At 42.3% G+C, this 26,639-nt stretch overlaps 1 protein-coding gene across 2 annotated transcripts in view; it reads right to left on the bottom strand.

Moving 5' to 3' along the window:
- dlgap3 (discs, large (Drosophila) homolog-associated protein 3) overlaps nucleotides 1-26,160 on the bottom strand; it is a 103,393-nt gene extending 77,233 nt beyond the window's left edge. For both annotated transcript variants that reach the window (XM_044052686.1, XM_044052687.1), the window contains exon 1: nucleotides 26,000-26,160. The gene's annotated coding sequence lies outside the window, so the exon portion shown is untranslated. The remainder of the gene's footprint in view (nucleotides 1-25,999) is intronic.
- Between the last annotated feature and the right edge of the window lie 479 nt (nucleotides 26,161-26,639).

Genomic DNA, 26,639 nt, shown 5'->3' with positions numbered 1-26,639 from the left:
CATGATATGGCGTTTGATCTCGTAGAGGCTTTGTTATATTTTGTGAGTGCACATGGAGTGTATTCTTATTTTATTTTTAGGCATTTTGTGCTTTTTTTGTTTTAAACCCATAAATGGGTTTAAATGTTGCTTTTTCGTGTAAGATGGAAGGTCAGAAAGGGAACGATGCATGACATTTGCTGTATGATTGCCGAGTCTAAGCTCAGGTGATTTCATGTCTAAAAGAAAATGTTCCAATCTTAAATGCAGGGCAAACAGCCTAACCATCATATGCAACAGTGATGAATCACACACTGCATGGAGACAGTCGGGTACAGAAAGAGAAATAGCTAACATTAAATCATTTAGGAGCATTTCCATATAAGGCGTGGATTATCTTTGTTGTTTTATGTAAACATGAGAAGCTCATGTCTTGATCAGATGGTCCTTTGGGAGTTTTCAAAGCAGAGGGCCTGGCTTGGATGTGAGTCATACTAAGACCATTACACTCTGTAACATTTAGTTCAGGAAAAGGTCAAGCTGGGAAATGTTTCTTGTGCTCCACATACAAACCGAGACATAAATTAGAAATACAAACAGAAAAAGAAAGACCATCAAAACGGCACAGATCTTGGAGTTCAATTACAGAAACTCAATTCACATTAACAGTCTCATAATTTAAAATTGCTCATTATAAAAGATTTCTTGTAGACATTTTTTTAGGGGGTTGGAGTGTGGGAGTCTAAATAATGTTTCTGCAGGGAGCCGTTAAAGACGCGAGTGCAATAAATGAGACTAGTTTTGTCAAAAAATATTCTTTATACCTGTTACTTAGCTACACCTGGGATTTTGATTAATTTATTAACCATTCTCGGCAGTTTGACTTTATATTTGACATCCAGCCGCCCAAGAAAGCTTGTGCACCAGAGATGGACATGAGAGGGTGTACAAGAATCACATAGAAAGCACTGTAGCACATTATTTTAGCGACTCGCGTAAACACCATCGTCAAAATAATCACAGGACGCACAGCAAAAGCTTCAAAAAAAGCGAACTTTGACATTTTAAGCACTTGTTTGTGAGTTAATGCAGTAAGTATGGACCAGATCTTGTGCCTCCAGAAGTAAATGGTTCTCATCGTGCATGGATATGTTGAGCTCTTTTAGGTTAATGGGCTTGGATCGAGCCTGAGAGGATTGCAAGCAATAATACCACGGCGTTCTGTGGTTTAATTTCATTGATAATATCACCTTGGTGGCCTAAGCCTAAGCTCTCATTCATTTGGTGCTATCAAATCTCTGCCATCTCCCCCTCGCTCTCTCTCGCTCTCCTTCTTTCCCTGTCTAGCTGAAGTATTGCTACTGTGTTTAAGTTTACTTTGGATTGTGTGGTCAAGGTTGAAAATGAATAACTCATAACATCTTCCTACTGTATACTGAGATCCTCACACACACACACACACACACACACAAATATGCACATGCCAGAGGCATCTTTATTATTGAAATTCCCACAGCATGTGTAGAAGAATAGACGCCTCCCCACAATTATTCCGTGCAATTACTGACGTTGGGTCACATAATAGCTGGTTTTCATTCATTCAGCTGGGTTGTTTCCCCTTAAGTCCGCCCGTTCTTCTTCTTTGCCGTTATTTTTCATACCCTGCCCTCAGACTGGCTGCGTCAAAGCCACACTAATTGCATTGAGGATCAGCCTTTAAAGGGTTGCTATGGTGACCAAGAGGGCCTTCGCCGTGCCACAAGCATTGCTCACTTTCCTTACTACCTAAAACATGATCACCCGCAATTTCTCCCTCTCTCTTTTCGTCTTTCATGCGCTAACTGTACTTCCTCATCTTTACTTCCCCACGTTGCTCTATTCGACACTTTATTTTTTATTTTCTTTCCCCACTTTTCCATGCAGCTTCATAAAACAGAGAGGGGATGAGTGTTCTAAAGATGTGGGAGGAGAGTACCTCACCAGTAAACACTGGTCACACATGCGTGCACCCATATAAACACCCCTGACCCATGTGAGTAAAGTGTGGTAGCGTGGTATACTACTTCATATCAATCAGTGTGTTATGCCTGGCCGTATTTGTATAAAAGTTACAAGAATGTCTCCATAAATGGGGCAGCTATCATGGGAAAGATGTTGACGCTGATGTAAAGAGGGGTCTTATTAATGTGACACCTCAAGTTTTGCGTGTAAATAGATTAAGGTCTGTACATACTCCTGGAGAACAGAGAAATTTGTTCTCACTCCCAGGCCTGCGAGAAAAATAATAATTTTCTTGCTGCCCTTGTTTGGGAGTTCTTCCAGCTTATTCCTTTTTCTTGTGCGGTGTCCGACAACTATTGTGTGTGATTGGCCAGAGATTTTAAGTGGGCGTGGTTAACGCTGTCATTCCCTATGAGGACTTCCCAGGAGTTATTAAATATGGAGAGTCACTGATGTCCAGTTGAAAGTTTAAAACAAATCTAAAACTCAGGATTTGACATGTGGTAGAGAATCACACGGATGGAAGAAGAAAATCCACATCCACAGATACAAACACATGCCCCCAGTTAACATGGTCAAGAAAGGTAACAAGTAATAATAATAATAATAATAATAATAATAATAATAATAATAATAATAATAATAATATGTCATCTGGAGATAAAATGAGACAGACAGAAACTTTTTGGATATCACATTGAGTTGTGCAAATGGTTGCAGATTAAGTGGCTGTTATCTGTGCCACCTGCTGTTTAAACTATAAACAAGTCAGAGTGTGTGTGTGTGTGTGCGCGTTGTGAATGATGGTTATCCACAGCTCAGCTGGGTGCTGATACAAAGTCAGCACCAGGGGAAATCAGCGTCCCAGTAGATTTGCCAGTTTATAGCACACACACATAAACACACACAGTCCTTCTCTCCACTCATACACACACAAAAAAGTTTGCACACGCAAATAAATAGTGATGAGCAATAAAGCGAGTAAAAAAAAAAAAAACAGCCTTTGCAGCTCTGTTGAGCAGCATAACCTGAGCATGAAGAGGACATTACTGCAAAGTGTCTGTTTTTCTTTCCCTTCATCTCCTTCATTCCTGGGAGGCATGGATTGTGTACGTGTGTGCGCGAATGTGTGTGTTTATGTGTGGTATTTCCACGACGAGTTAAACTCAGTGAAGGTAAAACCCCCTACTGGTGCAGCCATTTCCTCTTAACATCAGCAGCCATACAAGCCACAGGGAAAACTATACTTTCTACTTACCTCTGCCTCCCTTTCTTCCTTTATCCTTCCTTATGCATCTCCACCCTCTCACACCTTTCTTTCTACTGTCTTCTCTTCCCCAATCTGTCTCCATGACTCCCGCTTTCTTTCAATCTCCATCTGCCTCTTGTTTTTTTCCATGCACGTCTTTCTTACTCCTCCGTGCTCTTTCTCCAGCTTTCCTCTTCCCGCCTTCAATAATTCAAGCCGCTTTTCTCCTGCTGTGGAGTAGTGCAGTGCACCTAAGAGTTTGAACATCACTGAGAGAAGACAGTGTTCTTGAAGGTGTGTGTGTGCGACATATGGGAAACTATAGGGAAAATGGCTGCAGCACCTTGGATGCATGTGATTATAAATATGTGTGTGGCTACTGTAGGCTGCTTTTGTGCAAGGTTTGAGCGTAGAGGTGATATTCAGGCGGACAGACAGGTTGAGAAACAGATTGTTTCTCGTATATATGTAAATCACCTATATCCTTTTTACTATTCAGAAATGAGAGCAGTAATTATATATTTACATTCATTTCCCCTCTCTAATTTGTTATTTAGGACACTTTATAAATCATGTTTCATGTGAGGTCTAATCTGGTTGAGATTATCAAGGTGGAGGAGAAGCTACACTTCACTAAAATGTGTAGCATCACCTTGGATTTTTTTCCATGGTCAAATTTACATCTATTAAGTTCCAAATCAGCAGCTAAATTCAAGTTTTTAAACACTTATTTTTCATTTTTGTATTGCATTTTAATTTTATTCTACTTGCTGCAATGCACAGGACAATAAACGTCCTCTATTTTGTATCTTTCCAATTGTAAAGACAGTCAATTTGTAAAATGTGCCAAAAAGTCAGGGAAGGGACACGCAGATGGACGAGAAAGATAGCCATGGGGATACAAAAACAAAACTCAAACTGAAACGTGTGAACATCCCATCTTGCGCTGTACATTTGAATGAAGCTGGTGAATCCTACAAGTCTGCCACTCACTTGAGGCCCCTGGAGAGAGAGGAGCTATGAAAGAGAACATAGGGAAAAGACGAAGCCAGCGCTGAATTTTAGGTCAAGTACGAAGGCAGGGAAGGAATGTGCTTGAGTCCGCCTCAAGAGCATTCAAATGGGAAACCATTTGACTTGACAAGGACATTAAAATCCAATATATTCACATTATGAGGCCCGTGCATTTCTGAGGTTATTTTGGACAGCTACTCCTCACATGGCGTGCACACATACACACACAGAGAAAGAGAAAGAGAGAGAGAAAGAGAGAGAGAGCAACCACTCTACTGGACTGTCATCAGCAATATTATTTGAGATTTGTCACTTCAGGCACTTGACTGCGATCCCACTGACAGAGTAAGCCAGATCACTCTTCATGAGTGCTCAGCACACTGATGTCCATGGACAGAGATAGGTTTGAAAGCCGGGGAAGGATGTGACTGTACACACAAACACACGCACGCACAGAGAGATGTGTGAGTTCACATCCTCTGACTCCTGAAGCACACACACACACACACACACACACAGGGCCAAATGCCTGCAGTGCAACAATAACAGTCATTATAATAAAGTGGTCAATGATCATTGTTTATCATCAGTTTAAGAAATATCCATATGTGTGGCATAGAGGTGCAGGCTGGAGTCCACTCGCTAATGGGATGGTGAGTGTGACATTTCACCAGTCTAAGTATTACTCCCACAATTATCTCTTGACATTTCTGCATCTGATTCATATTTAGGCCTCTGTCACTGGATGTGTGAGTTTGTGTGCGCGCGAGAGAGAGAGAGGGAGAGAGAGAGAGAGAGGGAGAGGGAGAGGGAGAAAGGACACGTGTGTTCGTCCAAAGTGGATGATTAATCAAACATTTACTGTTGTAACATCCAACTCTGTGGTGTCAGGCTCTAAGAACCCAAAACCAAACCTGGGATGGGATTTTTTGGACGGAGGGGTAAAGGTAATGGTACACTGAGCAGCACTGATATGCTCTCACTTTACCTGGGTTTAAGGAAGAACTCACCGTGTGCATGTGCGAGTGAGTGTGTGTGTGCTTGGCTGTTCCTTCTACACTGCCCAACTTCAAAAGCAGTGTCTCGACTTTAATCTTTTCTTCTACTGCACTGCAGACCCGGTGAAAGAGAGAAGATGAGACCGACAGACACAGAGAGAGAGGGGGAGAGAAATCACTTCTCTTCTAGCACCTTTTTTTTTTTTACTAATACCAATATCACAGCCTTATTAGGCTGACAAAGCATTTTTTTGCAAAATTTCATCCATTTTGCTTTCTCCTTCTTTCATCTTAAAATAAATCCACATAGCTCACATAATTACTGCATCCTTCCCTCACATTCTGGTCACATGGTGTTGGTAGCGTATGTCTACCTTTACAGCCTGTGCTTAATGAACCATTTACATGACATTATGGTTTTTGGAGCGTATTAAATTTTAGGGTTGTCACTTTTTCTTTTTTTTTATTAAAATCTCAGATATTTGTTTGGGAAAAAGTCATTGGATTTTACATTTTTCTATTTACATGTTTCCTCTGTCTGTTCCTCTCCTTATAACACACTGACATAATCTCTCTCCCGGTGCAAACCATGGACCCACACATACAAAGCAATTACAGTATTTCTTAATCCAACCCGAGACCCAGCCCAGCCTGTAAACATAATTCATGTTTGCTGTAACATTAATTAGAGACATAACATCATCTGGAATGTATCTAAGTAGGGCTCATTTGAGACACCCTCTCTCCGACTCTCTCACTCGGCTTGTTATTGACGTCGTGATGCAACGTGACACAATGATAACTGATTTTGTGGTAATCACTTCTCGGGGCTTTCAGTCTGCTGCACTCTCACATCTGGACTGGAGATGGGTGGTGAAATGTTGTGGCCTTCACAATAAAGCTAACTGTTTAGACGTTATGAGTAAACAGCATGATTATTGTAATCTCAGTCTTCTCCCGCGTTGACTCTGACCCTTAATTTACTTCAACATTGTGCTGATTATTTTTGCAGGTACCTATCTCGGTGTAGTTCTGTGCGGCGCAAAGTCACCCACACATGCTGACTGTGTAAACACACGCCTCCCACCACATATACTGGCTGGCCTTGTAGTGACTTACAGTAATAGCCTCATCTTTCTTCCTCGGGCTTGCAGACACAAACATACACAGTCACAATGCTTTGGAAAGTGTTGGTGCAGTGAGGTGAATGTATCAGGCATATTAAGTCATACCAGGATGGGGCTGAGCGGCGAGGTGGGGGCGGGAGAAAGCTAGCACTATAGCTCCTTGCGATTTCCACGGCGTCAAAAATTGAAAAGCCAATTCCAATCGGACCCCGGTAATGAGAAGTGACCTGAATGGCTGCACAGAATATGGAATGAGGGAAAGAGAGAGTGAGAACAAAAGAGAAATACAGAAGAGCAAAGGGTGGGGGGCTGGGGGGGGGCAAATGACCTCCATCCTGAAAAGTCTTGTTTGAATATATGGGTACAAAAGAAACCACATGATCTGACAATCAGAGGAACATCTTCAAGATTAAGGCTGATTTAAAAAAGAATAGAACTGATTTTTTTTGGTGGGGGCAATGGGTGATACATTTAGATGACATAAAAAAAACGATAGTCCACTTTGACTTTTAATATTCAGACCACAGTCAGAGTCAATCTGCCCTGGGTGCTCTACGCATGCAGCACAGTTCCTGCCTCCTGGGTTAATAGTGAAATTAATAGAAGACAACAGAGACAAAAACATGGCGAAATTGTTGAGCAGACCTATTTTAAGCCCAGTAAGTAAGTTCATGGATGATAGGGAGACTCAAAATGACGCTGAGTGGCAACATGCTAACAACTAGCAGCAAGCTAAACCAGAAACCGCACACATCGCCACCTAGTGAAGCGGAGGCAGACACATTTTAGTCAATAAATCAATTCCCCATAATTGGGACGACTACAAGGACAGTGGTTTAATTAAGTGCCGTAGTCAAGCTCAACTTTACTGTACTTGTAAATGTACTGATTGAGAGGATCAATATCAATCTCATCCTTACAGTATGTGTTAAAAATCAGCTGGAGTCAGCACATGTTTGCGTCCTGTGTAACAGTAAATCTGCAAAACAACCTGCAAAAGCTAAATTGATCCTGTGTAAAGTTCACAAACACACACATCTACATTCAATCATGGCTTCCTCACTGGACTCATGATTTGATTCTGTTCGATTCCACACGGCGCGGTGACCTTTTTTCATCAATCGGTCGATGCAGTCAGAAAAATATGAATATTCTTCGCAAATGAAATTGAAATGTCCCACGCAAAGACAAAGCGAACGCTTCTGCAGTCGCGCTGCAGCTTTGAGCAACTCTACAATGAACAAGCGGCGCTAGCGGTGCTGTAATTATGTGCAAATTATGTAATTATGTCGTTGCATTAATGCAAAATCATCCACATCCACATCGTGATGCATCTTAGAGACTGTTGTTCTCAACATCCCTACAGCCTGCTCTGTTATTTATTTGAACATTAGAGAAACGTGACATTTTAAAAAGGCTGTTATTCTTTATCAGGAAGCTGCGTTGGTTTCATTCACATCAACACCTGGCATTGATGACTGAAGACTGATATGATTGTTCATTGCAAACCGAAAGAAAAGACATGATTAATCAATCAGAACTCGATATGACACATGATATGAGACTGTCCTCAAACTGCAACACAATCCCAATGTTTCCTTTTAAGCTGAACGTTACCTGTGTGCCAACATTTGCTGTTAAATCCACTGCTCATATTACATTTCACCCCCCCTGACGCTCCTGCCCAACATCCACCGGAGTCTACTTTCCTTTAGGCAACAAGAGGGAGTGGGAGTGACAAAACCAGTGCCTGGATAGCAAACATTAATACTTAATATGTTCTAGGTTCATGTTATAATCTATTCCACAACTGCCCGAAATAAATGAGTCATTTTAACATCTGACTTTCCTGCTTGTGTTGAATAAACAAGAATACACAAAATGCATTTGTAAGTGTTTTCCCTCTTCACTGTTACTTGCTCTCAATCCTTATCACATACACTGTATGTATATATATCAATGTTCATTTGAAAGATCCTATATTACTTCATAAAATCCAAGCAACATTAGCGTGGAAACTGATCCATCTCTAAATGAATCAACACCTAATGGAATCTAATCCAATCCTAGGAAACATGTCGTGATACCTGATAATCTGATAATGTACAGTGTACACAGTTTCTGATGGCTGTGACTGCATTTCACATTTCAATTACCACAAGTCAACATAAAATGGAAACAAAATAACTAATAAATACTCTTCTACCAAGTTAGAAAAACAACATCTTCAGAAAGCTTATTTAGTCCTTAACTGGCTATTCTCTCTTCTGTCACATTTCATCTCTTTCATCATTTCTCATTCACTCTCTCTCACCATTGTATTACTGTCGTCCTCCTTTGATTTGGATTTTCACCTCACCCTCACCCCTACCATCCTCCCCCTTTGATTCATTCAGTATGTACAGCACCTTCATCCAATCTCTCTCCCTCTCTCTCTCCTGTAAACCCATCCCCCAACCTCCCAAGCGCCCCATCACCACTGACCCTTACATCTCTCTTCTTCTCTTAAACTCCCTGTTGGCTTTGCCCTGACCCTCACATTGTCCATCTCCCTCCAAACCCAATGGATTGAGGCTGAGGCCCTGGTACTGGTTGTAGAAAAATGAGAAGTGGGAGGAAAGGAAGAGTGTGTGTGTGTGTGTGTGAGAGAGAGAGAGAGAGCTGAGAAAAAGTGAAGTTAGGGAATGTCAAGAGTGAATGACAGGGGAAATCATGTAAGATGGAGAGGAGGTAGCTACCTATACACATGAGCAATAGGATCAATTTGTGACACACACACACACACACACAGGAAGCAAAGAGGAGAGAGAAGGGAGGGGAATAACATAAATACCAGGTACACACACAGAGGTGTCCTTTTAGAGACTCTCATTGACAAGTTTTGGTCCCCATGAGGACAAGGTCAAAGTTTATGACATAAAAGGTACGTACACACGTACACACACACACACACACACACACACACACACACCCCCACAATCCCCATTGTTCTGTTTCCACATGAAATTCCACAAAACAAAATAAACATAAATTATTCTCAACAAGTCTCTTAACTGCTTTGAATTTGAATTTGCTGATGGACCTGTGACCTGTATGACACCGCCGTTCGCCCTAGGTCAGCTGGGATTGGCACCAGCAGCCCCGCGACCCTCATGTGGAGGATAAAGCGGGAGACAGTGGATGATTAAAAGGAAAAAAATTTGCTCATGACTTGCATATTACTGTACTCTAGTAATCTGAGGTAATAAAATGCTCTCAGCTTGCAAGAGTTGAAGCTTCCAGCCTCTGTGTCATTTGGACCAAACTACTAACACTTTTGCATAATTAGTTTGAATTCTACTGTAGAGGTAGAGTCCATTCACGCTGGACTTCACGCGGCGATTTTTGACACAGTCATTCAGTCATTTTCTTGTTCTTAGAATTCACGGGGCGGTCGGGGACTCGTGCATGAGTCATACCGCGGGCTCTCTGTGAAGGCCATTGTCCAGGGGACAGAACTGACAGTGTAACATCACCAGCTCTATTATGATCTCGGGGGATATGAGTCATCTCCCCCACCATCTAAGGCAAGTTGCCACTTTGACTTCCACAAGACATGTGATGTCAGACTTTTTTTACTCCCAGTCATAATACAGTTGTTTTGATGACACGCTGTTGGCTGCTGTTCTCTAATTGCATTGTTTAATGCGACTCCTGACGCAGCTAAATATGTTTATGATCGTCCTCCGAAGACCTGGCGCTCCGTGGTGAAATGGCCCTTTTCCTTTTTGGACAGTAACATTTTTGTGAATCGAGTTGTCTGCAAAATGTGCTAATGATCAAATCTCACCTCCTCGGGTGGCGGTAAGATGAAAACAAAAGATTTGGGGCAGGTTTCACAGGAGAATAAAACGGTTTATGATGAGGCTGGAGTCACAATTTATGTCTGCGTTGGAGGAAACCATGTGTGCACGTAGGCTCGGCATGGAGACAGCAAGAGCCGTCTTCTGGTTTTCACTCGCAAACATAAAACCATTACTTTGGAAGCCATCTGCTCTCCATATGAACGAATGAACATCCATCTCTCTTTCAACCATGAGACACAGTGACAGATGTAACTCCAGGTCTATTTTAGGTTCCTTAAGCCCAAAATGGCATCTTCAAATCAAAACAAGTCATGCGACACAAAGAACTAAATCAGAAAATCTTCGTAATTGGATGGAACCATCAGATAATTTGATGGTAGCTTGAATATACACGGATTATAAGAATAGCTTTAATTGCTCCTGCTTCTGATCTTTGCTCAGTGACAAAATGCTGACAGGAAATTACCCCGAACATCGTGTGATCATCCTCACAGGATCCGTGTCGAACTTCCTGCGGTGAATTAAATGTGTGGCAATTGAAGTCAACACTAAGGACGAGCTAGACGCCAGAATAGCACGACTGAAATGAGGGGAATACAGCCATGCCTATGCCTTTCGGGGTTCATTTCCTGCACATCTACTACATACAGTACATACACACTGAAATGCACACATAACCACACACAGACACACCCATAGGAAGGGTGAATGTATTGTATTAATGGATGCTGTAGGTACCAGAACTCTGGCTGTGCACCCCCATAGTGTCGCATGCCTACTAATTTGCCCGCTGGTGTCACTGCATTTGCCTCCAATGGTTTACACAGTGGGAATTCAAAAACAACACAATAACCTCCGAGGTTGTGTTATATGTTAGAAAACAATACTATTAATGAAATTACAGCCAGCTGTTTCAATTTATTCATTAAAAAAAACAAAAAAAAAACTTTATCTCTGCGTTTTACATTGCCAGATTTGTTTTATTATTATTATTTTCTCATTAGCTGTGGTTGTCACAGTGCAGACATATAGGTCAGAGTCCCCGCAGTATCATGTCAAACCACTGGACCTTTGCTCCCATATAAAGCTGTCAGGCCGGAGCTGTCTGACAGCTGTGGGCTCCTCCTGCTCAGCTCCTGGCAGCAGCTGCTGTCTCTGGCCCACCTCCAGGCGCCCCACATTTAACCCAAATGCATCCAAATTGGAAATTAGCAGCACTGCTATAAAGGCACGGTGAAAAGTTAAACTAGAATTTTGGGCTTGTTCAAACCACCTCCTTTTATTCCACTGCTGGTGGAACAAAAATAAACGAGGATTTAAGTGTAGCAGATATGCATTGACTATAAACAAACACATTGTTATTGTCAGAACATTAGCTGTGGTGTCAGCTAATGTCAAAGGGCCACAGGTCTAAGCGATGGCATCTCACCACAGTTTGAGTGCCCCTTATATTAATGTACAATTTTCTCAACTTTAATTTATTTGACTTTGCTTTAAACTGTCACTGAAATACTCAGGTGGTTGTATATAATACTGGCAGGTGTATTGTCATTATTTATTTTTTCATATACTATTTATTTTTAACGGTGATGTGTGTAGCTTTTATTTTATTGACTGTGAGTCCAAAAGTATATCATATTGCGTCGTATCATTATATCACACAGTATTATAATATTGAAATGAGGTGTTGAAAGTATTTTCTAAACTACTTGTAAATTCAATAACATTACAATCACCATGAGAGCAGGCAGCAGCAGCAATCACTGTATTAATCTATACTTAAATATTGAAATTAACTTTATAACAATATTCCATCTGATACATTCAAACCTGGAACACTGCAGTCCTCACTTTGTTAAAAACCTCTTGCTCCGCTGCGTGATCCACGTTATACTTTCTTTAGATCAGATTATAACACGTGTGCCTCTGGTGACACGCAGAGTGGCTGCATGCGGCCCAGCGATGAATCCAACTCCAATGGACAGCACCCTGGAGAAGGCCCGGCATTGTTGGAGGTGTAAAAAATGGAGCGTTTATGAGAAAGAGCACTTGACAGTCGACACTCTTACACGCGCTGTACCACACTTTTGACGGACGGCAAAATATTTGACAGGATCTCTGCTTCATCTGCTTCACAGATTACACTCCGGTTCAAACACGGGCCCCCACAGAGACAGAGAGAGACAGGGGAGAGAGAAGACACTGTGTGTGCCTGTGAGTTTAATTTTTAATTATTTTTTTTGACTGAGAAAAGTCCACCGAGGACTTCACTTCTCAAAAATCTCTTTATCTGCCCTCTCTCTTTCTCCGTGTTCCATGCCATCTACCGCAGCACACTAGTCTCTCCATCACACCCCAGTGTGAGTCAGCGCCCCATTGATCAAACACCGTCTAGTCCTTCCTCTCCTCCATTTACATCTGCCTCTCTTTCTCTCCGAGAGACTGTCGAAGGCAGCCACACATGAACGTCTCACCTGAGTGCCCCCCACGCCCTCTGACGGAGCTTGTATTCTTGAGAAGTAAGACGCTCCCTTTGAGGTATAACAAGTGAGAGAGAAAACAACATGATCACAAACAGGGCTCGCTCTGTCTTTGTTTACCCCACTTATTTTACTCAAGCACAAGCTCACGGTAAGGGCAAACTGGAAAAGCTTGGAAAGCACCAATAAAAAAAGTGTCCCATTTCGGCTGAAGCCCACGATAAAAAAGCTGTGTTTGAACAGAGAGAAGATTCACAGGAGGTGTGAAAAAACTGGGCAGCTCATGTGATCATGGGGGCAGAATAACCCCGACACTCATTAGTGCAGCAGCTTGTGAGAAATGGATATGTCACTAATATGTTTCATAAGTGCAGGAGATGAGATCCGATTACATTTTCAGTATCATCATCATCATCATCGGAGGGGGGGGAGCAGATACACAGGGTTGTGTTGGTAATCATAGCTCTACTTCGACTTAATGACTAAATTCTCCAAAGCACGCAAACACCGTCTTTCCACTCGCTCGCCCCACAGGTGTGAGCCGAGAGTCACTTCAGCTCTGCAGCTTTAAATGTAAATTATGTGTCGTGGAGGCAGGGATTTCTAGATTTCAAAGTGATCATTTCAGATTCAGTGCGCGTTTTTGAACCACAGCACTGCAGTCTATTTTCCCACAGCTTAAAGGTGATGGCTAATGAGAAAGCAGGCAACAGGGGGGGGGTGTATTAATTGCTGCGACGTATTATTTACAAAATAAATGCGTTTTAAAATTGAGTCAACACGGTGTCACTACTATTAGAGAGTCAAGGTTTAACACACTGTACGTGGAGCAGTTGGGAATTGAGTGTGTACAGTCTCATCTCTTATCCGCTTAAAGGATGTGGCTGTGGTGAAACTTTGATTTGTGAATAAGGCTGATTTACGGATGGGAAAGGAAATATTATTTCTATGAGTGTATGTCATGCTGATTCATGTTCTGACTTTGACTTTGTACAGCTCGCCCTTGTCCTTTTGCCACGCGGTGCAGTGCAACCTCAGGCAAACAGCTGGTGTGAAGCGAAAGTGCAACTGTCACGTCAACACCGCACCTGCAGTATTTGAAGGCTCCAATTATGCACAACAGTAATTAAACTGTTGGTACAAATTACTAATTACCAATGCGGAATTATCGGCTTTTTTTATATGAACCCATGATGCCTGTTTGACTGTGAAGTGAACTTTCTGTCATCTTTGTATTAGGAATTTTACCATTTATTTAAAACTGTAGTGCACAACCGTGAAATATAAATGAGTGTTTTCTTACATTCAAATCACTGTCAAATGAGTTTTCACCCTCTCAGCGCCACGTAACTTTCTCGGTATAGTGGTGTTTAGATGTTGTGTTGCAGTTTTGACCTGTGAGACAGGTGTGTACACACAAATGCTCTCCCGCAGTCAGGTCTGATAAAAATTGAGCACATTTTCGGATGAAGTAGACGGCATACAAATAATGTCACGTCATTTCTGTCCATGAAATTACTTTATTTCCAATCAGATTGGAGATTGGAAATAAAGTACAAGAGTCAAGGCTGAGATGGTTTGGTCGAGTGCAGAGTGGAGAGAGGTAGTGGACAAAGGATGTTGAAGATGGAGCTGATGGGTAGGAGAAGGTTCATGGCTGTTTTGATGGGGGACATGAGGACAGTTGGTGAGGAGGACACAAGGGAAAGGACACGATGCAGGCAGATCTGCTCTGTTCATGACCAACCAAACGCAGAATAATAACATGAACAACAACAGAAATTACACACTATAGCATGGAGAGAAAAGAAATCAACATTTCAACAGTAAATGTTCAGTTTAAATTCAAATGTGCGTAATGTGCCTGTAATACAATTACAGTTGCCAGTGTTCTACAGTAAGTCCACACTCATCAATCACCACTTTCAACAATCTAGTCAGTATCCGCGCACAATCAGTAGCCGCGCACTTTGTAGAGTGTGTGGCCTTAAGCTGACTTCAACAATCAGCAGTCCTGCCATCGCTGTGCATTCACACATTACACAATTGAATTGCCGTGGAAGGGGTCACACACAGAGGAGCCGCTCTCATCTTATATAAATACTTGAAGAGTTCACAAGCGGATCACGTGCCAATCTAGGACTTTGCGTCGCAAAACCTCTCAATGAAAAGAATCAGGCTGAAAAGTGGAAAATTGTAACCTGTGAAACCTCATCAGACTTTTCGGGCACCTTGACTTGCAACTTGACTTTGGTCAAGCCAATTACTGTGAAGAACAAATTAATTGCCAGTTTGAATGAGTTTGAACTTGACTTTGTGAAAGAGAGATTTAATCCAGCTGAAAGAAAACCTTTTTCCTCGATGTGTAAACTGACAAATCCATGTGTAATGAGGAAATCATTCTCTAAACTAGTGCCACAGCAACCATCTGAAACCCCCCGTCAGTAGAGTTAGTTTATTTGACAGTGCCAGTACAAAACTACAACAAATCACTGTCGGAAAAATAAAAACAATTTCTCTTATGACAATAATTAATAAGAAGGAGTTAGGTTTTCGCAAAAGGCTTGCCTAACCCACAAGTCAACTTTTATAGTGAACCAAGCAGGCTTATGGCGTAAAGAAAAAAAAAATAAATAAGTGACTCCACTGACTCCTTCCTCTCTCTTGGTATCAATATTGCAAGCTTGCGAGCGGGTGTATGCATGTCACCATCAGTGGTGCCTGGCAACAATGCCTTCAGGATCTGCTGCATTATTCAGAGGGCCCAACAAACACTAGGGCCCTGCCATTATCTATTTAAATCTGAGCAAAGCCATGTCCCACTGAAAACGTGTACTCGCACCACTACCTTCCCCGCTTGCATGAGAGAGAGCTGTGGTGGAGGAGGAGGAGGAGGAGGAGGAGGAGGAGGTATACGGGACCGCTCGATGTAAGAGAGATGGGAAAACATGCAGAGGGAGAGTGATGGGGAGGCTGAGACGCTGTTGTTGGGTGTGGGTGAAGAAGGTCGCGAAGAGATGAGCGCAGAGGAGGGATGGAATGAGGCATGACAGCTATTACGGGAAAAGGCAGGAGAGTTAAACAAATGTAGTGAAATAAAAATAAAAATCGGAGACAATGTCCACAAAATGGAGGCAGATAATAAGAGGGCATTAGGGGAAATAGATGTGGAGAGCGTGAGGTAATGAGAGGAGAGGAGGAGAGGGAAGAAGGAGGAAGGACATGTGAAAGTAGGATTCATAAGAGATGGAATTGAGGAGGCAAGATAGAAGGCAGGAAGGAAATCAGAGAGGAAGAAGACGATCAGAATAACTGAAACTGTGGGGGGGAGGCGTGAAGAAAATGAAAAGAAATAGTGCACCTTTGCGAAAGGAACAGCCACCGGACTATGTAACATTAACAACTATTCCTCTCTATCATTTTATACCCTCCATTATCCATCCATCACAGGACTGCTATCCCTTCACCCCGAGTCATCGATACAATCACTCATCCACTCCATTAGGCCATCATATCACTGTCATTTATTCCTACTCTCTCTCCCTCCGCTCCGGCTCGTCAGTCCCTTGATTATCATGAGGTGGAGCGCGTCTCTCGCGTGGGAGGAAAGCCCGACTTAAATCACGCAAACATCCATTTTGAACGAAATCATTTAATGTGCATCACATATTCTGACGTCATTCCTCTGGTAAGAGATCATTAACGGACACCACGTCCTGTCGCCGGTGATGTGTGTTACAGCTGTCAGGTATGAGCTGTGTTGTGTTGCCCCCTCATTGCTTGCAGCAGCATTCCGTTTATAAGCGTGCAGAGGTGAGCGGACCATACCAGAGGGCCGGTTTGAAGCTTTCAGGATGTACACTGGTGGCTGCGTTATTGAGCTGTGTGTGTGTGTGTGTATCAGAGGCAGTGCCGACTCCCTTTCGGGGATTTTCCAATTAGCTTTTTTGGCCACTGATCCCAATCAAATCATTATACTGTTGAGTATTTGCTGATACCGAGTTCTAATCTGATGTTGGTATATGCTTAGATAAGAGCAGCACACTACAGCCTTTTTTTAAATGGACACTGTGAGTAAAATAAATAATATTCCTGACTGGAGTTTAGAGGGAAAGAAGAACAGAGCAGAGTCCTGCTGTGAGGCTGCAGGTAGGGCTGGTAGAGAAGGAGGGAGAGTGAGAGAGAGAGCGACAGAGAGAGAGAGAGGGGATGCAGCTAATCTGTAGCTGTATTTGTGCACGATGTGTCCTTAAACTGTGACTGGATGCGATGTATGTTTGTTAAACAGGAGTGTTTCCCTACAAACACTGACGGGTGTCACTGTAAACCCGAGTTACAGCGACACTGACCCCACCCAAGCGGATGAAAATGAGAATTTGTACTGCAATATGTCCAATTACGTCAAACACATGGAACATGGGAATAAATGTCACGACGAGTCTGCCCCCAAATAAAGCTCCGCTACGAAGAACATGGTCACTGGTAATAAAGTGGCTGAGTGTGTTGACTGCCGAGCTCCAGTCGTCTCAATAAAAAAAAGAGTCAGAAGACATCTTTACCAATAACTTATGACGTTTAAAAAAAAAAATAGCTTGGAATGATATCTACTTACTGGAAAGAGATGCTTGAATTGAATCTTTTTGTGTCACAAGTTACAATTCTCCCTTTCAGGTGAAACATCTGATGTGTGGGAGTCTGCACTATAGCTGCACATGACATTGAAAGGCTTTGTCTTTTAGCATGATACGGCACGAGTATAAAAAGAGGCGCTCCTTCACTAGCGATCACATCCCAATGCATGTGAAGTGCATTCACAGCCGTGCTGCTCAGAATCGGCTCATCTGAGAGAACATGGGAAGCTCACTTCAGGGTTTAGAGTTATTTTTCCATACATTCTTACATATATTCTGCAACCGAAGACCTTAGAACAAGGACATTGTTGAATGTTAAACTATAATGCTATAATAGTGTCTTTATTTCAGTCAGATCAAGCTAATGACGAATAGAGTGAGAAATGGGACTTGTACGATCCTTTTTACAGTCATCATGTTGTGAATTTATGAATATGCAAAGATGCATCACATTATCAAGAAACGTCATGAGCAGAGATTGAAGAGATACAGTATGTCCATGAGTGTTTACTCATACATCATGTCTGTAATGTCACTGGGGGAACGAGGGAGCCAAATGCAGCACATAACGTTCCCAAAAAAAATTAAGTTTTGATAAAACTTATTTGCTGAATTGTTCAACTTTTTATGAACCCCAAAATGTATTGATTCCTAACAAGCCGCCATATAGTGGAACATGTCTCAGAAAGACTGTCGAGGAGGAAGTGGAACTGACACTAACCAGGATATGACATTGTTAATTCTGTTCTCTTTCACGTAACTGCCACACAGCAGCTACAGCTTCAGCTACACTGACAAAAAATCAAATGTCATCAGGTATAGCATGCAAAGCATTCATCCCAGTTTCTGTTTACATACATGACCTGTTAAGACTGATATTCTTACGACAATATAATTCTACAATGAAACAATCCGTTTATAATGTGGTTCTATCAACACGGTCATGCAGAAAAATACATATCTTTTCACAGCTGGGTGCCTAATGCTTACATTATTTCCACAGCGCACTATTGCCATGGGAACTGTGCAGAATGTGAGTATTCCTCTCGACCATTTCTATAGAATATGTTTAGGATATGCAGTGCAAACAAACCTCTCCCTCACAGCAGTTTTTTTAAGGCATATACTGTATAAACCAGGAGGAATGGTGGCTGTTGGATTTATGCTATTGTGGTTTTTCATTGTAGAAGGCCTCATAATATGAAAAAAAACACACACACACACAGAAACACATTCACACACATGAATGGAGTCGTAATTTTCATTTGATATGACGCACTGAACTCGGAATCGTGCGGCGGCTGGCCCCCAAATCACGGTCATCAATCATAAAAGCCATCAATTCATCACTGATATCTGAATGAACGTATGCTAATGTGTTCCCTTTCCAGAGGCACTTGAGCCACAGTCATCAAATCCTCCTCTCTCGTATGTTTTCTTCCTTTCCGTCGCTCTGGTATCTGCACGAAACACTCAGCGACGGTTCTGCCGCAGTTCTCCACGCAGCCCACAATCAACGCAGTCACAGAGAACTGGAGGGGGCCAGCTGAGACACAGCATCCACCCATCCTGCGCATTACCCAGTTCCATCACTAACACACCAACAAACAGACAAACACACACGAGAGCGGCCAAAGGCAAAGAGAAAACACTGGCGAACAAAAAAACGACGTAAAAAAACGTGCAGAAAGGCCAACTCGCCTGGCAAGGGCCGGCCATTGGGCTTAGGCTTTGGGCTTGCTAGGGTGGAAAGGGGAACAATTTCATGCCCAAGTGCATCAGAGGAAAAGTACACTGGGAACACGAGCAAACGTTTTTCCACACAGATAGGCCACAGCAATTATCCTCGCCTCTTTAACCTTGACGTTTGCCTGCGAGCTCTGTTGCAGGTCCCATCCACAAGACCATTCAGACACAAAGTTTGTATTGGAGGGCCGGGGGTTGACAGGGTATCTTTCTCTCCATTACATCACTCTGAACATGAGGAGGAGACTCTGGATCTATACTGTGAGTGTGTACAGCAACAACAATAACAACAAAAAAAAGAAAGAAAGGAAGGAAATTGGGTTGACTGGTTATCCGGCAATATACCAAAGGCAGAGGGTGTGAATTAAACAATCATCGATGCTGAGGAATACATGTCAAAACATGGCACCGGCGCTCCATGGTTCCGTCATGGCAACATGCAGGTTTGAGTATGAATATGGATATGTGAGGGGGTGTGCTGAGGATTAAAATGCACAAGACATGGGGGGGGGGGTTCTAAGTGTTTGTCTTGTCATCAACAGGAAAGTAAAGAAAGAGCCGTAGGGGAGCCGAACGTAGGGCTGCAACTAATGATTATTTTCATTAATCCTTCATTTCTTCACTCGATTTATCGAGTAATCGTTTTGGTCCATAAAATGTCCATGAAAAGTGTTTTTCAAACCTGGAAAATTATGAAGTTCTCCAACGTCATGATTAAATTTTAATGATTTCTTTGTTAAATGAAGCACATTTAAGAAGCTAAACTTGTTTTAAACTCTTAGAACACGGAGCATTTAGGCTGTTTTTTTTTTTCATTTCTATGTAAAAACGTATATACAGAGGTGATAAGAATGTGCAATCTAGTGTCTTATATATATGTTTTATTTATTTTTTTAATTTTGAATTGAAATTTGGAAATGTGTCACAGTTCAAATTTCACTCGGCTCATTTTTATGAACAAAAATAAAAGAAAAAACTGTCTCTTTTGTGTTATTATCGCTACACCCGTTCGTAAAAGACATAAAAAGATGAAAAAAAAATACATTTTGTAAAGCCTGAAGACATGACCTATAAACACACACCCCCCCCTCCCCCCAGGACGTCCATATAAGGAGTTGTGTATTATTCCCACGGCAATTTACGAAGAGTTCACCGATCTGTGCCGCGTGAGCACTAAGGGTTAACTGATTAATAATCGATCAATCGAGTAATTGTTTCGGCGCTCGTGTAATGAACTCAAATGTGTTAAATGCGCCCCCAGCGCTGTTTACATTCTAAGAGGTAAATTAAAAGGTCTTAAACGTCTTCCATTTGGAAAACCGTGGCAGTAATTTCTCAACATTTCGTCAAATTGCCCTTGAAATAATCAAAAACGCCCCCAAAACATATTTCACATGGACATAAAAAACAAATTAATTTCCTACCCTGGTGCACAAGATAACCTCGATGACATCACAGGAACACATCTTTAGGGCGATTTTCTCAGACTCATGAGAGCTCGCCCTTCCCAGCCACACGCCATCGTTTTTTACAGCCTGGTTAGCACTATTTATTATGACTGTATTGACTTTCATGGGTAAAATTAATGGTGTGACCTTTTAACTCTTCCTATACAGTGCGTAATAATGCAAATAAATTAATATCTTAGCATCTTAACTTGTCATAGTTAAGATAGTTAAGGGGGGGGTGGGGGGGGGTTAGTATATTACTCCCTAAATGCAATTTTCTTTAATCCAGCATAATGACGTGACTCCTAAGTATTGCAAGTGCTTCATTATGCCTCTGCATATGCACTGTGGGCATGACAAACGCTTGCCTACAACAAGCTCCAGGACCGCAGGTTTGCCATTTACTGCAACATTTCAGCTAATACTGACTCCAATCTGTTAGAAGAAGCCCAAACGTCTGCGGCGTCTAATCATCTCATCGCTGTGCCTGTGCTTCATAATGACAGTAATCCCCTGCCTTCCTCTTGTTTGGCTCCATTAAGGAAGATACAGTAAGAGGACAGGCGACATTTTAAATGACGAGTGTTACGTCGACTGATGAACCCAGAGGAAAATGTTGTATTGTTAATTACTGCGAGCATGAATCTTTCATGGTATCCCCATCAGAAAGTGAGCTGAATATTTAAGGAGAATAAATTCTGCATCCTGATAGTTTAACTCTCCGTGCGCCACTTTGAGCTCACTTCCTTTCTGTCACTGTTATGCTGTGATTCATTTGACTGTTTGCATTGCCGTTAAAGGTTTAATGATGTGGCTGCAAAGGAACTGCTTCCGTACACACATAAAGTCGAGTGGTTGATGTCTTCGCCGAGCAGACGGCAACTTTTAAACTGAACCGCAATCAAACAAACAGACGACGGAACACGGCATGCTTATATTGCGCTCGCTCGGCCGCCCCAGATCTGCCGCTCGTGTCTGTGAGCGACCAATAAACCCCCCAGCGCTAGAGTGGAATTCTCTTTATTGATGTGCAATATGTAAAATGGCTTCTTTATGGCTCGACACTCAGTGTCGTAAAAGTCATCGCTGAAAGGGGAAGACAGGCGGCGACATGAGCTGAGAACGTGGACACACAGAAACAGAGGGAGATAGATGTCTGTGTGGCTAAGCAACCGCGCTCGCTTATTCCTTATATTACTCTGAAATGCGGCACACATTCATCTAGATTTAAAAAACAAAAGCACTTTGTCACCACTTCTAAATAACAATGTCTCCTCCGCTCTGCGTCTCCATGCTGTGGTCCGCTTTCAACTTAAACTGTGACAACAACATGTTTAATATTTTAAAGACGCTCGGCAAATTACATTTCTCGGGCTATGCTCGCTGTATTTTGCTGGGGGGGGGGTCCAAAAAACAACCTTGTTTTAAGTCCAATTTGTTTACCCTTTAAGTGTTGAATTATCTAATAGGGTAAGAATGCTTGCTAAAAGTCATTTTCTGCCGACACTTTGGGTTTAGGAGGAGTCACCAATGTCTTGTTTTTAGCTAAAAATATGGTTCTGGGAAATAGTAATGATCGCCTCTTTGTCAGTTGGTCAGGCCGTAAAAATGCATGAACAGCCAAAGGAGCGCATAGGAATAAAAAGTCCTATCCTTCAGCAACTCCACACATGGAGGTGAAAGTTCATTTCAGAGAGGACAAAGGACATTTTGACCTTCTTATTTCCGTATCAAAAGCCAACACTACAATGAATGTGCAGTATTTGTGCACTGTAAAAAGAAGAATCCAGTCAATGACATGAGGATTGTGTCTGTGAACCCCCCTCATGCTACAGGATCAATTAGCCAGATGATCTGTACAAATTGGCCCCACTCAGAACAGATAATCTGCAAGAGCCATTTATCAATAAACCAACCATAATACATTCCATTTTATTGTTAGGTGTTCGGCCTCTCTCATTATATCAGACATTGTACCTCTGTTAATCCCGTTGATCACATTTCCAACTCATACCTTTTCAGTATTTGTCATATTTCCCGTGTCTATTGTGCGTCGCCAAGGTGTCGCATTGAACATGGCGGACAGGAACCTTAAACAGATACCGAAGCGAACGCTTTTGTTTCATGCACGGTGGAAGATTGAGCATCATTACCAAGCCTCTTATGTGGTGGTGAAAAGAAATAATGGGATTTATGCAAAGCATGTTGATGCACCAGAAGGAGCCTTGGCAAAGTCAACCGTACACACTGCAAGAAATGTCCACAAAACAAAAAGGAATAATGAATGAATGATTTTTTCAGGTTGAATGAGACTGGTACCCGGCTTTAGCGATGTTTTTGAAAAGGAGAGAGTTTGATTTGACGGACAGCCAGAAATATTCCATTCCTGCACAACTAAACCACATGCCGGATTAATACGGAGCGACTTACAAATTACTTTTTGACAAATCGCAATAGTGAGCACGAGCATTTAAGGTGACATTATTTACCCCGGAGGTGGAAGGGTTGGCAGTGGCGCGTAACAAATCTTATTCATTTCCAAGTCTGTAATGGGAGCGAAAATGTTTGGGTTTAACTATTTTACATGGGTTTCTGCTCATGAATCGATTTAAAATATTACAACATGTAATGCGACGGCGAATATCACTCGACAGACAAAGGGTGGAAATAAAAAAAAACACAACTTGTTCAACTCCATAGATTTCATTTCCACGCGTTACATCCGTCTTTTCAGTCTCATGCACACAATGGGAAGCGTGTCCTGTTGTATGACAGAACCCGCTGTTTCATCACACATCCTTCCCTCACATTTGACAGACTCCAGACAGGACAGTGCAATCGATTGAGAGAGAGTCTCCAATGGAAACCAGCTCCTTCTACAACACTGGCAACAGTGGGTGAGTGAGCAGGGCAGACCTGACAGAAAGAGCAGGGAGGGAGGGAGTTGATTATGACACATTTACTCACGCCGAAGTACAAATATCATCTCGTAGGTTGAATCGTTTCAGGGTGAAGAAGTGTGTGTCTGTCTGTTTAGAGGCAGTGTGCTATTTGCAAAGCTGTGCTTGCTGACTATCTGGTCAGCACGGTCAACACTCCACTGTAATGGCCAGTCATATTTGGAGTGGTTACGGCACTTAGCTAATGTACACATCGCAGCCACACGATGGTTACAACTGGCTTGAAGCACAAATCATGAAACGATGGCTATATTTACTCATTTAATGGCCACCTTTGCTGAAAATGTATAAGTTTTATAATGTACAAGATTATATTCTTGTATGTTTACAGTTATAGAGCGACTCAGTGTAACGATGCCTGTGACAAATAAAACTCTTGAACTCCATGTAGGACGTGATTTTCTCCTGACGATTAAAACAAAACAAAACAACAGTTTAGAGGCAATTTTCCATGTCAAGAAAACAAACAAGAGTGAGTGAGAGTAATGTTAGCCTTGCGTGTCTGTGAAATCGGAATTATGCGTGCGTTGCATTCAAGTGCTTCTGCCGACACACAAACCACTGACCTGCTTCTTAGGTAAAACCAAACAGTTTTTTTTTTTACATATAAGATGTTAAGTGTAAGTAGATAAAAATGTTTTAACATTTTAGTACACGATCAACAATAAAGGAGTTATTTACCATTTGTGACAAATCTTGTCTTACTCTCCTCCATCTTGAAATGTCAAAGGTCAAACCTCTCCACTCATGTGTCAAATTTTCCCACTGGAAATCGCGACGCGGGGGAGACATTCATGTGCATTTTGCATGTCAAACCTGTATTTACTATAAGTCCGACGTGAAGGCAGCGCAACGCAGGGTGTACAACATGTTATGAGGTGCATTCAATGACCCCTTTAGAAATTTCGGTACACATGCAGTGGACAAACCAAATGCCTGCTGCTGATGGTGCATTCAAGGAAACTCATAGATTCCATTACTTCTGCAAACACACACATGTAGTCCACCAAACAAATGCTACCACCTGGTGGAAATAGACTCACTTCTAATTAGGTCATCATCCGTTTCCCATCAACACAGTCACTCTCTTTTGTGTCTTTTTAATGTTGTCATGACTTTTGTTCTCGCAAATTCTGATTTCCTTTGGGAATGGGATGTAAGGGGCAGCTGATTAATCCCCCCATCATGTTTTCCATGCTTCAAACTATCATTATTCTTGTTTGCTTCCACTACCACTACCAACTTCTACATTTAAAGCCTTTTTTTTTTTTTCTTAAACACAATCATTTGTATATCTGTTTTCACATCACACATCACAGAGGTGATTATCCAGTCGCGCTGGCCTAAAGTGGATGTGAACTAAACAAAAGAAGCATCTGCTTGTAGGGCCCCTGTGGCCACTACATAGCCCCAAAGAGCCCTCTAGTGGTCTTGTTCTTTTCTGTACTGAAACACAACATTACGTTTAAAGGCTGGCTGCTAGGTTCTGCTGCCTCAGTCAGAGCAACACAGCAAAAATAATAAACAGCGTGATGGCTGAGTTAGATTTATGATCAAGCACTGGCAATATCAACACTATTTGGTGGTGCAGAGCACAGGTAGTGGAGCCCCTATGAAATTCTACTTGGGACCTCATAAAGGCTTGGGACGGACCTGAACTAATGTACAAGGAGGTGCATGTTGCAGCAGCGCAGCTGTGGGATATAGAAGGAGAAGACAGGGACAGACGATTTATCATATAAAACTAGATATTAAAGGAGAATGGTCACCATCTTTCAACGCAACAGAGGCACGACGTTCACTCGACGTGTGCGTGCGTGCGTGTGCGTGTGTCAGTGTGTGTGTGCGCACAGGTTTGGATTATGGATGTGCAGCATCCTGAAGAATCCTGAGCCGGGGACGGTGGTCCATGCACTGGCAATCATCTCCTCGCTGTCCCAAAGGGCCACTCTCGTGTGATTAATTAAACTGTTGTGCACCTCTGCTTTGCACAGTAAACGCGATTCCCCTGCAGCCGCCACGAATTCCTCCCCGGGACACACACGCAAACACACACGAGCACACATTCTAATACACAGCACAATCCCGCACAAGCGCGGTCAGCGAACATTTACGCACGAATGGAACTCGATGATATCAAACATCTCCCAGTGGTTTCCATGTGTGTTTTGAATTGCCAACAAAATTAGGTGTGTGTGTGTGTGTTTAGGTGTGTGTGTGTGGGGGGGGGGAGAGAGTCCTGCGTCCACCAATGGCGCAACTTCTCATTTTTTTCCATCCTGCCAAGTTGACACAGCTGGGAGCCAAGCAAACTGCAAACCCGACCAGACCCTGGCGTTCAATGGAAGACTGCACCAATAACACAGACCAGCATCTGTACAGTCGTGTCATCTTCACACACACACACACACACACACAGTCACAAGAGAAGATCCACACGTTGACAACAAGTACACAGAGTGTGCTCACGCTACTGCGCGTACATGCGCGCGCACACACACACACACACACACACTCTTACCTTGTTGTGCAGTTTTTTTGTCTTCCTCCGCGATGTTTACACTGAACGTGATGTTGAGCCGGTGTATGAGCAGCAGCAACAGCAGCGGCAGCAGCGGCAAACACGCCTATTCCGCAGCTCCCTGGTCTCTGTGTGTGAGGAGAACAGAGGATGGAGAAACAGCAGCGGATGGAAGCAAAGGGATGCAGCGCTCTCTCTCTCTCTCTCTTTCTTTCTCTCTCACTCTCTCTCTCGCTCTCTCTCTGGTTCATAGTCAGGGCTCCCCCTCATTGAAACATTACCCGCAACCGATTGGTCCACGGGATCCTTGACTGCTCCTCTCCGTTGCTCAAGGAGGGGCCAAATAAAAATCGCTTGGCTCGAGATTTATCTATATTGAAATTACAGCATTCACTCTAACATACAGTACAACAATAATAATAATAATAATAATAATAATAATAAGTATTATAATTATTATTATTGTTGTTGGTCACTGGTATTGTCTGCAGCAGTGCACTGCGAAATCCCAAATATCATTAATAAATGCCAATTTGAATGATGTGCCATGAAAAGTCACACTTTTCTCCAATTTCCCCCCTGTTTTTGTAGAGTTTTTCCTCACTGGATTTGTGTTTGTGATGTTGGGCTATATAAATAG

Source organism: Solea senegalensis, linkage group LG20, assembly GCF_019176455.1.
Source record: "Solea senegalensis isolate Sse05_10M linkage group LG20, IFAPA_SoseM_1, whole genome shotgun sequence".
NCBI lineage: Eukaryota > Metazoa > Chordata > Actinopteri > Pleuronectiformes > Soleidae > Solea > Solea senegalensis.
This window is presented reverse-complemented; position numbering and strand designations above follow the sequence as displayed.